General features: G+C 35.6%; 1 protein-coding gene and 1 pseudogene across 1 annotated transcript in view; both read left to right on the forward strand.

The window, feature by feature from the left end:
* Positions 1 to 18,653, forward strand: part of Efcab5 (EF-hand calcium binding domain 5) — a 151,186-nt gene that overhangs the window by 4,408 nt on the left and 128,125 nt on the right.
* LOC101703415 (small ubiquitin-related modifier 2 pseudogene) lies at positions 10,645 to 10,972 on the forward strand (annotated as a pseudogene).

Consider the following 18,653-nt stretch of genomic DNA (forward strand, 5'->3'; position numbering starts at 1 on the left):
AAAGTCATACAGTAGTTCTAGTTATGTAGCGCCTTCATTCTTCCCACCTGTCTTATTGGAGGCCTGATTAGCCTATAACCCTTAACTTTTATCATTACTTCTTCAGGGATAAAATTATAGATAACTTGAAATCCCTGAGGAAAACTCCTTAAACTTTAAAAATTTGATAAAAGCTATTAACTTTTTCTTCAGAAAGCTGCACTTGTATATTTCACACTTGCTAAAATCCATCAAGAGGCCGGGGATTTAGCTCAATGGTTTCACTGCCTGCTGCGCAAGTGCAAGGACCCGAGTTTGATCCCCGGTACCGGAAGAAAAAAAAAAAATTAAAATCCATCAAGGGATTTCATGTTAAAAAACCTTGACCTAAAGGTTAAACTGGTAGTTTTCGATCTTTTTTTTTTTTGTATCATCATATCCATAGAAATAATATTTGTACAACACACTGGGATAAATTAATGGGAATTTGGAGAAAATTACATGGCACTTGGTGAAAAAATTTGTTTTCTTTATATCAGATACTTTTTTGTTTGTTTGTTTGTTTTTGGTACCGGGGATCGAACTTGGGTCCTTGCGCTTGCGAAGCAGGTGGCGGAACCCCTGAGCTAAATCCCCAGCCCCTATATCAGATACTTTTAATGAGACAATAAAGGAAGTATATTAAGGATGATATTAAATATTGAGTTTATATAAGTTTCCAAATAAAAGCTTCTTAGGAATTTGATAGAAACCTGAGATTCCTTTTGTAAACATAACGTTTTTATATAAGGTTTTATGATTAAAGTCACTACATATAATTCCTGAGTAAGACAATTTAACAGTAATCTTTTCAAATTATTGATAATCATATGGGTAAGACTTAGTTCATACAAGTAGTTTATAAAACTTTTGAAAAAAATTTTTTTAACAATTTAAAATTGCAGCATATATTTCTCATTGCTCTTACTTTTTCCCACCAGCAGATGTGATGTGAAAATCTCTTGTGATAATTTAACTGGATTAAGAAATCATTCAAATGGATAAAGAAAATGTAGTATTTATACACAACAGAGTTCTACTCTGTCAGAAAGGATAAAGTCATTTGTAGGGAAATGGATGCACCTTGAGACTGTAATATTAAGTGAAATAAATCAGACACACAAACTTAAACATCTTATATGAGAAACTCAAAGTATAAATAAAGACAATAGGAAATAGGGAGCTAGATCTTTGGCAAATGTGAAGGGAACTAAGAGATGTTAGGTGGGGGTATGGTAGGGAAAGGGGATGTAAAAAGAATTAAGATGCGTCATGTACATGTACCAACTACTCACAATTAATGTATTCACTATGTACCACAAACATGTGCTAAAGAATCAATTCAGACTCATATCAAGTATATGTTGCAAAATAATGACAAATCTCTAATTTTCAGAGTATAATGATATTATCAGAACAATAATTCTTCAGCTAACTTGGATATAGCTAAAAGGGCACATCAGACATAAATGAACAAAAAAATTTGTATATGCTTATATGAAGAGAGAGTTTGGGAGCTGAGTTCATCTAAAGCTGGGCCTCCTTGCCTTTACTGGCTACACCTGAGGCTGTAAATTCTGTTTGTTTGGTATCTGGAACTTGTGTTCCTCAGTAGTTCTAAACCTCAGTGTTCATGATTGGTAGCAGTATGCACCATACCTGGCTTCTGAAAGGGATACCCTGGTGGTAGAATAAATATTTCTTGGCTTTCGTAATGAGTTCTTCATCAAGCTTGCTACTAGCAGACCTTGAACCATGTACTAGAGTAGGTCATCTCACCCTAAGGGATATTTTCTGAGAATCCCTAGATCACATCCCTAAAATTACTTTTGGTCAGAGGTGACTTACCTAGAAGTACCAACCGCTCCAGTTTTTCCAGGTCACTCCTAGGGCTAAATAGATAATCATCTTGCAGTATATGTGTAACTTGTCACATACCAAAAACAGTGTGACTACAGTTTACACAGCTAAACTGATCAAAGGGAAAAGGGGGTAGATTTTTAAAAAGAAGAAATTCTAGTTTTATTCTTGATAATCTATGCCCTTACATTTGAAATGACTTGAGCATAGTCACAAATATAAATTAATATAGCACAGATGGAGTATATAAAAGTGACTTAGTATGATTGAACAGTGCTGCCTCCACTTGGTTGTAATATTTCTTAAATTTTAATAATCTTTTACTAACTTCATATAGTTGTCTATCCAGACAGGAGATAGAAAACACTTCATATAATTGTCTGTCCAGGCAGGAGATGGAAATGAGATTAGTGATATAGCTTAGTGGTAAAGCATTTATCTAGCATTTGGCCCCACAATGCTGGAACTCAGGTTTTGGGTGAGAAGGCACTGCTCTGTGAAAGACACTGCTCAGCTGTTTTTTGTGAGCCTAAAGGAGGGACTTCATGGAAACCAGGGTCTGGGATTCAGACCTCTAAGGCAGGCACACTGGCTGGCTGGTGTTGGTATCTTTGAGTCAATGAAAACTACAGAACTAGAGGAAAACTACAAACTGGATTCAGCTATTGCTACAAAAAGGAATGCTGCTACCAAGATAGAGAATCCTTACTAGAGTGAAGCATACAGAAACCAAGACTACAAGAAACAGGAGATAGATAAGAAGCCAGATGGCAAGGAAAAGAAATATGATTTTTCAGAGTCTGACCTCAAGCATGAAAGAAAAGTGAAAATGGGTGATTTTGGAGCTGAGACAATAATTAATAACTGGTATCTTGATTGATACAGAAATTGATTCCAGGAATGGAATTGACCTCATACTTATTTCCGTATTCCTCATAATGACAGTTACAGTAGTTAAAGACCTTGCTACCTCCCTGTTCCTCAGATAAAATTAGCATATTGTCATCAGTGTATAACTAGATCAACATGGTGCTGACTGGGAGGTCAACACACTCATATCTTTGTGGACTATATTATAGGAGAAAGCAAGTGAATCAATGTAGCCCTGAGCCAACACTCAGGGGACAGGTTGAACATCCCTAATCTGAAATCCAAAATGCTCCTAAATCCAATTTTTTGAGTACCAACGTGACACCAGTGTAGCGTGGAATTATTTCATGTACAATATTAAAAATATTGTATAACATCTAGGCTGCATAAGATGTATATGAAATATAAATGAATTTCATATTGAGACTTGAATCTCAGCCCCAAGATATCATATTATGTATATACAAATATTCCAAAATCTGAAAAAAATGAGAAATCTGAAACACTTTTGCTCTTAATCATTTTGGATAAGTGATACTCAACATATATAGTATTACTGGCCCTGCCAACTAAAAGCTAACTGCTTCTGGTATTCCTTGCCAATTTATATGGAAAAGTAAGCATAAGGGTAGGTCAATAGCTGTACATCAGATGCCAGTGCTGTGTAGATTTGCTCGAGTAAGAATACTTCATATGAAAGAGCAGCTGCAAATTGAAGCATCACCTAATTAAATTTATACTAATCTGCAGTCATTCTCCAAGATATGTCTGATTTCTTCATAGGCCAAATAGGCAAGTTAAGTTGGCATAGATAGCTTCCATGACCCCACTTCTTTCAGATCTTTATTGGTGTTATTAATCTCTGTAATTCCTCATTCCCTCACCACACAGAAGCAATATTTTTTATTTACTCTTCTGGTGCATTAGGAGGTGGGTCTACCACGGCCTCACCTTGGCCTTTCATACTAACATGGTCCTTATTCCAGAAGCAGAGAGTCAATGTGGAGGTTCTGCCAACTACCAATATCTCTATTCTAATTATACATTTAAAAACTGATAAAATTACCACGTAGTGGTTTTGTGATCTTATTTGAGCCACTGTGAATTATTCTCAAGTTAAGATTTCATGTTCTATCCATTCATCTTTTATTATGCTCTTTGTTTGTGCTTTGACTTACTCAATTGGGAGATACCATACAGTGTTTAAGCTTGTGTGTCTGATTTATTTCACTCAACGTAGATCTCTTGCAAATGGGAAGGGATCCAGGAAATCAAGGGTGAGGGAGAGAGGGAAGGGAAGGGGAAGTAACTAGAATTAAGATATGCCATGTCTAGGAACCTAATAACCTCAATGAATGTAAACATTATATGTCATAAACATGAGCTAAGAATAATAATAGCAACAAAAATGAAAATGGGAAAAGGGGATTTAGAGGCAGAGGAAGAAAGGTGGGTGGGAAGGGGAAAAGGGGTTTAAAAAAAGAAACAAGCTATATTAGGTATGTATACCCACTCCCCAAGATGAATGTAAACTTCATACACTACAAACATGTACTAATAATCTTTTTTAAAAGGATGGAAAAAAAATTCCATCTCTTACCTGGCCACCACAATCCCTCACTTAAACTGGTAGACTGCAGTGGTACTTTGGGTCTCAAGAATTAACATCAATTTAGAGCCAGTGTTTACAAAGCCCTAAAAAGCCTGGATATTTCTTTTTCCCAGCACATAATTATGAAATGGCCACTAGTCCCTGAAGAAGTCTGGGAGAAAGATTTTCATTATATAGTAGTAGTAGTGCTTCAGTGAATGAGTATTCCTCAAAAGGATCCATCTTTCCTTTCAGTAAAGAAACTGAGTGCAAGGTCAAAACATTGTAGTGACCAAAGTCATGTTTTTGGCTTATGGGCATGTACACGTAATACAGACATACACAGGGTATAGATATTCCCACTCACAAATGTATTTTTAAGTACCTTAGTAAAGGAGTGTTCCCTGAGTTCTCTTAGAGGGATTGAAGGGTTGGGGAGAAGTTGTGCAGGTCATATGTGGTAAATCCATTCCAACATTTCTATCTCCTTAAGCCTTTGGACTTTCTCTACATTATTCCAGAGAAGTTCTGGTATCTCAGCTTAATTAAAAATAGGCCACTATGGGCCAGGAATTTAGCTGCCTGCCTCGAAAGCACAAGGTCCTGAGTTCAATCTCTGGTACCGAAAAAAAAAGGCCACACTATGGAAGCCAAGTTTCAGTGAACTTACCAAGTAAATGGTTAGCATCACTTTCGTGCTAACCCATTAAATCTTTTATCTATTAAAATTACTGATAAATGTACCCATATCAGTAAATTCTGTGCAATCTAGTATTATATTCTGTCTTCTTGGTTTAACTTCCTTATCATATACTTCCGTACATATTCCCTGGAGTTTTGCTAATATATAAGCAAATGGTGAAATTCTTTTGATCTCTTTCTCTTCAGATTTGGTATTTCCTCTGCTGAAGCAGTTTAAAATATGATTTTAGTTATGGATTTTGTACCCCAAGATCTTCTTAGGGTAGGTTTAGAGGAAAATGGACTTTTCCTTAAAAGGCAACTGCCCCAGATGAGATTATTACAATGTTTTCAATTAAGAGAAAGCAAGTCTCTTCAAAAAGAGGAGAAAAACTGTTTTTATTGGCAAGAAAGGCTCTGGAATTTGAGATTCTCTGTCTCCAAGATCAACTGAATGTCTCCATTTTAAATTTCAAGGTTCCCCGTCTTCCCAGTCACTGTCCTTATTTTCACATAAGTAACTTAGCTGTCATTTCAATTAACATAATTTTGCAGTCCACATAATTAAATTTTGTGTTAAATTTTACTACTACTATTATTATTTTACCAATATTGGTTCTGTGACTGTACTGTAAAAGATTACAACTGCCATGAAAGCTCTCAGTAATATTCTGTTTTCAGAAATCGACTGTGTCTGATATTAATATAGCCACTGCAGGTTTCCTTTTATTTAAGTTTGCATCATGGTATATCTTTATCCTTTTAATCTATTTCATTGTCTTTAAATTTAAAGTACATCTTAATAGAAAAACTATTTTCGCATTTTCTCTTCTTTAAGACTTGTTTTTTTAAGACAGGACCTTTTTTTTTTTTTTGGTACTGGGGATAGAACTCGGGTCCTTGCGCTTGCGCAGCAGGCGACAAAACCGCTGAGCTAAATCCCAGGCCCGAGACGGGATCTTGTGTTGCCTAGGCTGGTCTTCAACATCTAGGCTCCAGTGATCCTCCTAACTCAGTCTCCCAAATAACTGAAATTATAGGCCCATGCCACCATGCTGGCTCTTTATAAAATCTAACAATCTCTGATTTTTATTAAGGATGTTTACACCATTGACGTTTAATGTAATTTTTATATGCATAAATTATTCTATTTGTTCCCTTTTTTTCCATATTGGGGGTTGAACTTGAGGATTTTGCATAGAGCTACATCTATTATTCCCCCACCCCCACCCCTTTCTTTTTTAAATTTTGAGACAGGGTCTTGCTAAATAACTAAATTGCCTTGGCAGGATGATCCTCCTGTGTCAGCCTTTCAGACTGCTGGGATCATACCCATGTGCCATCAGACCTGCTTTTTATTTGTTCTCAATAATCTTTTCTTCTTTCCTTGCCTTCTTATGGATTGTGTTTTATTTCTTTTTATTTCTATTAATGGCTTATTAGTTTTATTCTTTTGGTTTTGCTTTATCTTTATGTTTTAGTAAATGCTCTGGGGTTTACAATTATATCTTTTTTTTTTTTTTTTTTTTTTTTGGTACCAGAGATTGAACTTGGGCTTGTGAGGCAGGCAACGGCACCACTGAGCTAAATCCCCAGCCTGCAATTAAATCTTTAGCTTATTCTAGTGTACTCTTTAAGATTACAACACTTTGCACTATAAGTATGCTTACAACAGTGTACTTCAGGCCTTACGCGTCCCAGACAAGTGATCTAACACTAAGTGGAATCCCTCGCCCTTTTTACTTTCATTTTGAGATGGGGTCTCACTAAGTTGCCCAGGAAGCCCTCAAACTTGTGATCCTTCTGTGTTAGCCTCTGGAAAAACTGAGATTACAGGTGTGAAGCACCATGCCCATTCCTATTCTTTATGATATTATTATCAAATAATAGTATGCAAAAATAATAGTATGCATCTGCATGTGTTATATACCTCACAATACATTCTTACTGTTTTTTCCCTAAGGTAGTCAATTATATTTTAGAAGGTTAAAAACAAAATGTGTTACTTTTCCAACATTTATACCATTTTAAGTACTCTTCCTTTATATGATCCCAGATTTCTTCCTAGTATCATATTCTTTTGGTCAAAAAAAATGTCTTTAATCTTTCTTGTGAAAGTCTGCTGGCAATGAATCCTCTTAGCTTTTGTTTAAAAAATCTTTTTCTTATTTTTTTTACCTTTATTTCAAAAGATATATTCACTAGGTATGGAATTCTAGAAAGACAGATTTTTATGTCTTTGTTTATTTGTTTTCCCAACATTTTGGAGCTTTCACTATTGTCTTTTGTTGTGTATAGTTTCTGATGGGAAGTTGGTCAGCCTTACTTTGCTCTTCTGTGTATAATGTTTCTCATTTCTCTGGCTGTCTTCAATATTTTATCTTTATCTTTGTATTTTAGCAGGTTTTTTGATATGTGTGTATAGGTGTTTTTCTCTGTATTTATCCTTCTTGGAATTGTCAGAACTTCTTACATGTATAGTTTGCTGTCTTTCAGAAAATTTGGAAGATTATCAGTCATTATATTTTAAATTTCTTCCAACTTTCTCTTCTCATCTGGGATTCTAATTACATGTACATTAAAATGTCTACTATTTCCCAATAGCTCTTATATACTCAATTGTTTATTTCTCACCATTTCTTCCACTTTGATTTTAGCATAGATTACTTCAAGTGACCTGTCTTCACAGTCACTCATGACTTTTTCTGCTGAGTTCAGTTTACTAATAAACCTATCTAAGGAATTCCTCATCTTAGATATTATGTGTTTTCTTTATAGAATTTTGATTTGATTTTTCTTCATGGTTTCCATCTCTCTGCTGAAAGCACCTAACACTTACGCATGCTATCTACTTTTTCTACTAGATTTAAAAATTACAATTTTTAGTAGTTATTTTAATATTTATGTTAACACAAGGATTAACAGTTGTTATATAATAATATATAATCTATACAAAATATAAAATCATATATAAATCAATGTAACTATTATTACAATAACTATTAATCATAGTTATTTTAAAGTCTCTGTTGAATAGTCCCAACATTTTGGGATCTCTGTATCTGGTCCTGTTGAATACTTAATCTCTTGACAATGGGTCATCTTTCTCTTGTTTTTTGAGTTACATTATTTGTTAGATGCTAAACATTGTGTGTAAATAAATAGTAGAATTAAGGTAAATGGAATTTATTCTGAGGAATGGACACATTTCTTCTCTTAGGCCATTTATATGTAGAGTTCAGTTAATCTAGACAGTAGTTGAGTTTGGGTTTTCTTTTTGCTATAGTTATCTTCAGTGCACCATAGATTTCAAGCCAAAATGTCTTTCTCACTGTACTCTCATAAACAGCATAGAATGCATCTGTGATGAGATAAGTGGATTTTTATCCACACACTAAACAGTTCTTGAGCAGACACGAACTTGGTATCCTATAACTCAGTTCAATTCTAATATTATCTACCTAGAAATAGTGTCAGATCCCACAGGTTTAAGGTTCAGTCCCACAAGATTGGCCCACTTCCAGTACCAGTCTGAAGTATGTTGTCACTCATACTGTAATTGGCTAAAACCCAGAGTTCCTACCACCCCTTCTTGTATGTGATTAATTTGCTATGATATCTCATAGATTTCAGAGGAACATATTACTTTTAATAATTTATTATAAAAGATATTATAAAAGAACAGTCAGGGCCGGGGATTTAGCTCAGTGGTTCCACTGCCTGCCTTGCAAGCACAAGGACCCATGTTCGATCCCTGGTACAAAAAAAAAAAAAAAATATATATATATATATATATATGAACAGTCAGATGAAGAGATGGTTGGGCGAAGTATGGGGTGGGGCATGGAACTTCTGTGTCCTCTCTGGGCCTGCAACCCTCTCAGCACATCCATGTGTTCAGCAGCCTAGAAGCTCTTCAAACCATGTCCTTTGGCTTTTTATTTCCACATCCAAACATTAATTTACGTGGCAAAAATACAGTGGTTTTTTTCCCTTTGAAAATTTTTATTTTTTAAATTAATTTTATTGGTACATTTTAGATATATATAATGATCTCATTGATCATAGGGAATTTCTACCTATACATGATATATCTTGATTCTTCTTTTTTCCCCAATGTCCTTCCTTCTTTTCAACCTCTCTGAAAGAACCCCAGTTAGTGAGTCTAAAGTTTATGCACTTTTAGTTGTTTTTGTTTTTGTTTTGGTACTGGGGATCGAACTCGGAACCTTGTGCTTGTGAGACAGGTGGCGGCACCACTGAGCTAAATCCCTGGCCCTATGCATTTTTAAAAAGCTGTCAAATACTACACAAAACATTACAAAAATGCAGAAATAAAATCACAATATTTTGATTAATAAACCAAGAATACCTCTAGGAAACTTTCTCTTTTTTTCCTATTACTTTTTTTTTTTTTTTGCTCTTTATTTATATTTGGGTCTCTTGGATAAGAGAAACAATATGATATTTAAACTTATGGGTATGATTTATTTCTTACAAGTTTTGTTTTGTTTTGATACCAGGGATCGAACTCGGGTCCTTGTGTTTACGAGGCAGGTGGTGGAACCACTGTGCTAAATCCCCAGCCCTGATTTATTTCTCTTTTAACATTATGGTCTCAAGGTACATCATTTTCCTACAAATAACTCACATTTATCCTTCTTTATGGCAGACTAGTACTACATTGTGTATAAATACACATTTCTTTGTCTGATCTGTTGATCGGCTATAGGCCACTTTCAAGATTTAGCTATTGTGAATTGTGCTGCTATGAATATGAGTATACATGCATCACTGTAACATAATGTCTTTAATTCTTTTGGTAGATACCTAGAAGGGGAATAGCTCAGTTAAATGAAATTTTTAGTTATAGTTTTTTAAGGAATCTCCATACTGATTTCCATTCCCACCAAAAATGTGGAAGGACTCCTTATTTCCCACAACAAACATTTATTATTGATTTCTTTATGGTAGCCATTCTTGCTGGAGTAAGATGGAATCTCAGTGTTGTTTTAATTTGCATTTCTCTAATGGCCATTCAATGTGAACTTTTTTTCATGTATTCATTGGCCATTTGTACTTCTGAGCAGTGTCCATTCATTTCAGATGCCCATCTTTTGATTGGGTCTTTAAATTTGGGGGGTCTGATTTTTTTCAGTTCTTTATATATTCTAAATAATAGTACTCTGTCTAAGGAATAGCTGGCAAAAAAATCTTCCCAGTCTGTAAATTGTCTCTTCATTCTCTTGGTGGTTTCCTTGCTGTGGAGAAGCTTTTTAATTTAATATGATCCCTTTTGTCGATTCTTGGTATTATTTCTTGTGAAATTGCAGTTCTATTCAGAAAGTCCTTGCCCCACCTATGTCTTCAAGAGTTTTACCTATTTTATCTTCTATCAGGTTAGGTGTTTCTGTTTTAACATTTAGTTCTTTGATGCATTTTGATTTTAGTTTAGTACTTAGTGAGAGATGTGGATCAGGTTCATTATCCTGAATGTGGATGACTAGTTTTCTCAGCATCATTTATTAAAGAGGCTTTTGGCCTCCTTCTGCCGCTCCTGGAGCTGCTTGTGTGCTCATTTGGTGCGGACCTGGTACCTCTTTTGTCAAGTGGCAGCTGAGAAGACTTGGGCGCTCGCTATGGCTGATGAAAAGCCCAAGGAAGGAGTCAAGACTGAGAACAATGATCATATTAATTTGAAGGTGGCGGGGCGGGATGGTTCTGTGGTGCAGTTTAAGATTAAGAGGTATACACCACTTAGTAAACTAATGAAAGCCTATTGTGAACGACAGGGTTTGTTGATGAGGCAGATCAGATTCCGATTTGATGGACAGCCAATCAATGAAACAGACACACCTGCACAGTTGGAAATGGAGGACGAAGATACAATTGATGTGTTCCAGCAGCAGACAGGAGGTGTCTACTAAAAAGGGAACCTGCAACAACTCTACTCCAGAACTCTGTTCTTACAGACCAAGAATACATTCTCAATTAGAAAACTGCAATTTGGTTCCACCACATCCTGACTACTACAGTATAGTTTTCTCTATTCTTCATTTACCCCTTCCCCATTCCTTTATTGTACATAAAGTATCTGGTGTATGTGGACAAGCATATCGCTTTTTTTTTTTTTTACTAAATGGCCAACAATATCTTTTGATTGACCTCAGATGGAGACGGGATGGGGAGATACTGGTTCTGTGAAAATAATTCCATCTCTCCATTAGTGGCATGCTCATCAGCTCTTATCTTTATATTCCAGTAAGTTATTTTGCTCTCACTGTTTTAACAGAAAAGACAACAACGTAAAAATCCTTGCATACCTTGTTTGATTGGAGAATTTTAATGTTTTTCATTTATCATTGTAAAACCAAGGACAATTTTTATAACTTTTTTGTACGTAGCTGTTACATGTAGGGCAATCTGTCTTTATGTAGGAGTAAATTACTCTTTAAAAGAAAAAGAATCCTAGATAGTTTTCCCTTTAAGTCAAGTGTCTTGTTGTTTAAATAAACTTCTTGTTTGAAAAGAAAAAAGAGGCTTTCTTCCAGTTTAAGTTTTTGGCCTCTTTGTCAAAGATCCAGTAGCTGAATGTGCCGAGTTATTTCTGTACCCTGTATTCTGTTCCATCAACCCACTGAGTGTGTGTGTGTGTGTGTGTTGCCAATACCATGCTGTTTTGTTTCTGTTTATGTAGTGTATTACATTTATTGATTTGAGTATGTTGAACCATTTCTGCATCCCTAGGATAAATCCCACTTGGTGATGGTGTATGATAATTTATTGCATTCTATTTGCCACTATCTTTTTGAGGATTTTTGCAACTGTGTTCTTTTTTGGTTATGACCTATTCTGATTTTGGAATCAGGGTTATGCTAGCTTCCAAGAATGACGTTGGGAGGACTTCTTCCCTTTTGATTTCATTAAACAGTTTGAGAAGTATTGGCATTAGATCTCTAAAGATTTTGTAGAAATTGGCAGTAAATCCATCAAGACCTAAGCTTTCTTTTAGTTGTTAGTTTTTTTAATTACTTGTTCAATTTCATTGCCTAATATTTATTCAGGATTTTTATATCTTCTTGGTTCAGCTTTGGTAGTTTATATGCACTTAGGAATCTATCCATTTTTTCTGAATTCTCCATTTTATAGAGTATAGGTTCTTGAAGTAGTTACTAATGATTTTGGCAGAGTCCAATGTGATTTCACCTTTTTTCATTTCTAATTGCATTTATTTAGGTCTTTCTTTTTTTCTTTCTTATTTATTTATTTATTTATTCATGGAAATATTGGCTAGGGATTTGTCTATTTTGTTTATTCTTTCAAAGAACTAGGTCTTTGAATCATTGATTCTTTGTACTTTTTTAGTCTCAATTTCATTAATTTTTGCTCTGATCTTCATAATTTCCTTCCTTGTACTATTTCTCAATTTGGATTGTTCTTCTTTTTCTAGGGCCTTAAGGTATATCATTAGATTATTTATTTTGGAGTCACTCTTTTTTTTTTTTTGATATGGGCATTCACAGCTATAAACTTCCCTTTTAGGACTTCCCTTTTCTTTGTGTCCAACAAATTCTAGTATGTTGTGCTGGCATTATCATTTGATTCTAGGAACTGTATAATTTCTTCTTTAATTTTTTCTGTGACCCATTGATTATTTAAGACAGCTTTGTTTAGTTTCCATATATTTGTGTAACTTCTGTGATTTCTTTTGCTATTGAGATCTAGTTTCATTGCACTATGATCTGATAATATGGATGGTATAATTTTGATTTTTTTGCATTTACTTAAACTTGCTTCATGGCCTAGCATTTGGTTTACTTTGGAGAAAGTCTCACGTGCTGCTGAGAAAAATGTGTTTTATGTGATTGTTGGGTGGAACACTCTAGATATTTATCAAGTCCATTTGTTCAAAGGTTTGATTCAAGTTTGATATTTCTTTGTGGATTTTTTTGTCTAGTAGATAGTAGATCTATTTGTGACAGTAGGATACTGAGGTCCCCCATTATAATTGTGTTGGTATTTATCTGATTTTTTATGTCCATTAGTGTTTGTTTTATGAAGTTGGGAACACTGGTGTTTGGTGCATATATGTTTATAATTGATATCTCTTCCTGTTTAATTGTTCCCTTAAGCAATATGTAGTCACCTTCTGTGTCTCTTCTGATCAGACTTGGCTTGAAATTCACTTTATCTAACATTAGGATTGCTACTCTTGCTTTTTTTTTTTTTTTTTCCTGGCTCCTGTTGCATGGAATAATGCTTTACATCCTTTGATTTTTAATCTGTGAATTTCTTTTTGAAACAAATGTGTTTCTTGCATATTGCATATCATTGAGTTTTGTTTCTTGAGCCATTCTGCCAATATGTGTCTTTTGATTGGGGAATTGAGAGCATTCACATTGAGAGTTATTACTGAAAGGTATTGACTTACCGCTATCATTGCTTTATTTTCCTGTTGCTGACTTCCTTTTTTTCCTTCCCCTTTCTGTGTAACTGCTCACACTGCCTGGTATATTCATTCTATTAGATTTTTTGGCATTGTTGGTTTCATTGTCTCTTTCTAACATCCTTGATGATTTTCTGGAGTGCTGATTTGGTGGTCATGAATTTCTTTTTTTAAAATTAATTATATTGGTACATTTTAGGTATACAATATAATGACATTCATCACTGGAAATTTGCACCTTTTTATAATCTCTCCTGGTTCTGATTTTTTCCCCATTCCCCCGCCCTCCTTCAATCCCACCATCCCTCCCCATTTACAAAGACTTTGTTTGCATTTTTTCATTTCTTATATTAATTCCATTCCCTTCTTTCCTTTTCCATACCCCTCCCCTTTCCCCTTCCCCTTTGCCCCTTTTCTTCCTATTTCACATTACCTATTATACATTTAGTCCTTATTTACACTTTCAGTTTATCACACCAGAGAAACTACTCAGAATTTATTCATGTGTGTCCTATTTATTTCACTTAAGAGTATTGCCTCAGTGCATCCATTTAGCTATAAATGTCTCTAATTTCTCATTTTTATAGCTGAGTAGTACTCCATTTTTATTTAAAAAATCCACATTTTCTTTATCCAGTCTCCAGCTGATGGGCAATTGGGCTGCTTCCAAGTTTTAGCTGTTACAAACTGTGCAATGAACATGGGTGGACATATATCACGGTGGTATGATTCTTTTAGTTCTTTGGGGAAGATACCCAGCAGGGGAATAGCAGGGTCAAATGGGACTTCCAGTCCTAGTTCTTTGAGGTATCTCCATACTGATTTCCACAGTGGTTGCACCAGTCTACGCTCCCACCAGCAGTGGAGCAGTGTTCCTCTTTCCCCACAGTCCCAACAACATTTGTTATTGGTTGATTTCATGATAGGAGCCATTCTTTCTGGGGTGAGGTGGAATCTCAGCATTGTTTTCATCTGCATCTCTTTTTTTTGCATTTAATACTTTAATAATCTTTTGGGATATTTGTAAATAGAGAAGAGCTCTAGGAATATGTTGTTGATATTTTACATTTAAATATTAGGTCTTCTAAAGAAATGTGTGATTGTATGTTCTCTGTTGTCATTTTCATTTTCTGGTGTTTTTGTCTTACGGAAACTCAGCTATGATTGGTTTTAGATATTGGACAAGAAAAACTCAGTGTATTTTGCAGATATTTTGCTCGAAACAGTAATTTAGGTTTATCAATGTTAAAGATATTTTAAACATGACTATTACCTAACATTTTAACATGTGCTAGGTACCCCCCCCTTTGGTACCGGGAATTGAACTCAGGACCTTGTGCTTGTCAGGCAGGTGCAGCACTGCTGAGCTACATCCCTGGTTCAGTGCTAGGTATTTTTTAGGAAGTTTTTTTCTGGAATGTTAAAGTTGGATGCTTCAGAGGCATGTGCTACACCTTATTGATCTTTGCCATTTTACAGATTATGTATTGGGACTGCTAGTCTATAATGCACACGTATATGTCACTTGTGCATGTGTGACATTATACAAATATTTGTGCTTGTGTTTCCTTTGATGTCTGTTTCATTATTTGGAATGCTTGCTTTTCACATCTGAGCAAGTGCATGCAAAGTGGCCTTTTCTTTGATGATTCTATATTTGAACATTTCTTTGTCTTTAGGATTTGGGTACATTTGTCTTCAGTGTGCCATAATTTTTGTGAAGAGACAGTTGCTTCTCTTTTCCTATAAACTGTGCTTCAACTGTGTCCCCCTTCCTTGGCCCTTCATCCAGAAAGGTTGCTTCAGGATCCTTTAGCCCAGCTTCTGCATTTGCAGTGTGCTCTCCAGTGATGACTTCTCACATCATCTTCAGGACAGTCCTGTTGCTCTTTCTGTAGATATTTTTAAGTAGAATTCTTTCCTGAAGAGAAGCTGTGTGAGGTGAAGGCTGAGGCACGACGGGCAGAACCTCTCTGTGACTGAATCTGTTCACTTCCAGGGGCTAGCAGCAGCAGGACGCCCACGAGTTCATGCGCTACCTTGTGGAGCACCTACACTTGGAGCTTCAGGGCCGTCTCAGTGGTGTTTCCCGATCAGCAATGCTGCAGGAGAATTATTCTCTGACGTGCGTCACGCTGTCGGACTGCAGCCACGTCACCAACGACTGCCTGGCGCGCCTACTGCTCTGCTGCCCACACTTGTGCGTGCGCTGCACCTGGAGAACTGTGCGCGCATCACCAACAGCACGCTGGTCCATCATCTACATCTCTTGAATGACCAGTGATGTTGAACATTTTTTCATATGTTTATTTGCTATTTCTACTTCTTTGTCTGAGAAATGTCTGTTCATTTTAGATGCCCATTTTTGGATTGGGTCTTTAAATTTGGGAGGTCTGATTTTTTTAAATTCTTTATAGATTCGAGATAGTAGACCTTTGTCTGAGGAACAGCAGGTGAAAATTTTTTCCCACATTGTGGGTTGTCTCTTCACACTGTTGGTAGTTTCTCTTGCTGTGCAGAAGGCTTTTTAATAAGAAGAGAACCCACTTGTTGATTGTTTGTGCTAGTTTGAGCAACTGAGGTTTTGTTCATAAAATCTTTTCCTACACCAATGTCTTCAAGAGTTCTACCTAACCTCTCTTCCAGCCACTTTAGTGTTTCTGTTTTAATATTTAGATCTTTAATCCATTTTTATTTTAGTTTAGTGCATGGTGAGAGATATAGGTCTAGATTTAATTTTTGGCAAGTTGAAACCCAATATTTCCAGCAAAATTTATTAAAGACGCTATCTTTCCTCCAGTGAGGCTGTTTGGCTCCTTTGTCAAAGATGAGGTGGCTGAGTGTGTCTGGCGTTGTTTCTGCATCTTCTAATCTGTTCCACTGGTCCTCAGGTCTGTTTCTTTGCCAGTACCATGCTGTTTTTATCACAGTAGCTTTGTAGTATAGTTTCAAGTTGGGGGTTGTGATACCCCCTGCCTTGTCTCTGTTGCCTAGAATTGCTTTTGCTATTCTGGGTCTTTTCTTGTTCCAAATGAATTTTTGGATTGTTTTCTCAAGGTCCATGAAGTATGCTCCTGGAATTTCAATTGGGATTGCATTGAATCTATATAGCAGTTTTGTAAGTATGGTCATTTTCACTATGTTAATTCTTCCTACCCAGGAGGAAGAGATGTCTGTCCATTTTCTGATATCCTTTTTAATCTCTCTTTTAAGAGTTCTGTAGTTTTCAGAGAAGAGGTCTTTGATTTCTTTCGTTAGGTTGATTCCTAGGTATTTCAATTTTTTGGATGCTATTGTGAAAGGAATTATTTGCCCTATTTCTCTCTCAGTGAGTCTGTTGTTCATGTAGAGGAAAGCTATTGATTTTTGTGTGTTGACCTGGTATCCAGTTACTCTACTGAATTTGGTTATTAAGTCTACAAGACTTTTGGTGGAGTTCTTGGGGTCTTCTATATAGAATATCATGTCATCTGCAAATAATGATAATTTGACTTCTTCATTTCCTATCTTTATTCCTTTTATTTCTTTCTTTTGTCTAATTGCCGCATCTAATGTTTCCAAGACTATATTGAACAGGAGTTTTGACAGTGTACATCCTTGTCTTGTTCCTGATTTGAGTGTGAAGGATTTCAGTTTTTGACCATTTAGTATGATATTGGCTGTTGGTTTTTCATAGATGGCTTCTATCAGTTTGAGGTAGAGACCATCTATTCCAATTTTGTGTTGGGTTTTTATCATAAATGCATGTTGGATTTTGTCAAATGCTTTTTCTGCGTCTATGGAGATAATCATATGGTTTTTGTCCTTGGCTCTATTGATATAGTGTATTACATTAATTGATTTTCGTATATTGAACCATCCCTGCATCCCTGGGATGAATCCCACTTGATCAGGGTGTATGATCTTCTTGATGATCTTCTGCATTCTGCTTGCCAGTATCTTATTAAGGATTTTTGCATCTATGTTCATTAGTGAGATTGGCCTATAGTTCTCTTTTTCAGTTGGGTCTTTCTCTGCTTTGGGGATCAAGGTGATGCTTGCTTCCAGGAATGAATTTGGGAGTATTGCTTCCCTTTCAGTTTCATTGAAGAGTTTAAACAATAGTGGCAGTAGTTTCTCCTAAATGTCTTGTAGAATTCAGCAGTGAAGACATCAGGATATGGGCTTTTTTAGTTGGTAAGTTTTTAATTATGTTTTCAATTTCATTGATACTGGGTTGTTTAGAAATTTTAGGTCTTCTTCGTTCAACTTTGGTAATTCATACCTATCTAGGATCTGTCCATTTCTTCTGTGTTTTCCATCTTATTGGCATATAGGTTCTCAAAGTAGGTATTGATGATCCTCTGGATTTCTGCTGGGTCCGTTGTAATTTCATCCCTTTCATTCGTAATTGCATGGATTGGGTCCTTTTCTTTCCTTTTTCTGATAAGGTTGGCTAAGGGCTTATCAATTTTGTTGATTCTTTCAAAGAACGAACTCTTGGCTTCATTAATTTTTTGTATTGTTCTCTTAGACTCCATTGCATTGATTTCTGCTCTGATCTTTATAATTTCCTCCCTTGTATGAGCTTTGGGTTTGTCCTGCTCTTCTTTTTCTAGAAGCTTGAGGTTCAGCATCAGGTTGTTTAATTGGACTCGCTCTGTTTTCCTAATGTGAGTATTCACTGCTATGAATTTCCCTCATAAAACTTCTTTCGTCTCATAGATTTTGATATGTTGTATTGTCATTGTCATTTAATTGTAGGAACTGTCTGATTTCTTCTTTAATTTCCTCTGTGACCCCTTGGTTATTCAGAAGTGTGTTGTTCAATTTTCATGCATTTATAAAATTTTTGTGTTTTCTTTTGCTATTTTTCTCCAATTTCATCACACTATGGTCTGATAATATACTGGGGATAACTTCAGTTCCTTTGCACTTACTTAAACATGTTCTATAAGTAAGTGTGTGGTCTGTTTTTGAGAACGACCTGTGTGTAGCTGAAAAGAATGTGTATTCTGATTTTGTGGAGTAGAACACTGTAAACATCTCTTAAGTTCATTTATTCAATAGTTTGATTGAGTTCTAGTATTTCATTGTTTATTTTTTGTCTAGTTGATCTATCTATTTGTGAGAGTGGGGTATTGAGGTCCCCCACTACTATTGTATTAGTAATTATTTGATGTTTCATGTCCATTAGTATTTGTTTTA

Source organism: Heterocephalus glaber, unplaced genomic scaffold, assembly GCF_053883595.1.
Source record: "Heterocephalus glaber isolate CG9 unplaced genomic scaffold, H.glaber_assembly_v1.0 deba00001564, whole genome shotgun sequence".
Lineage (NCBI taxonomy): Eukaryota > Metazoa > Chordata > Mammalia > Rodentia > Bathyergidae > Heterocephalus > Heterocephalus glaber.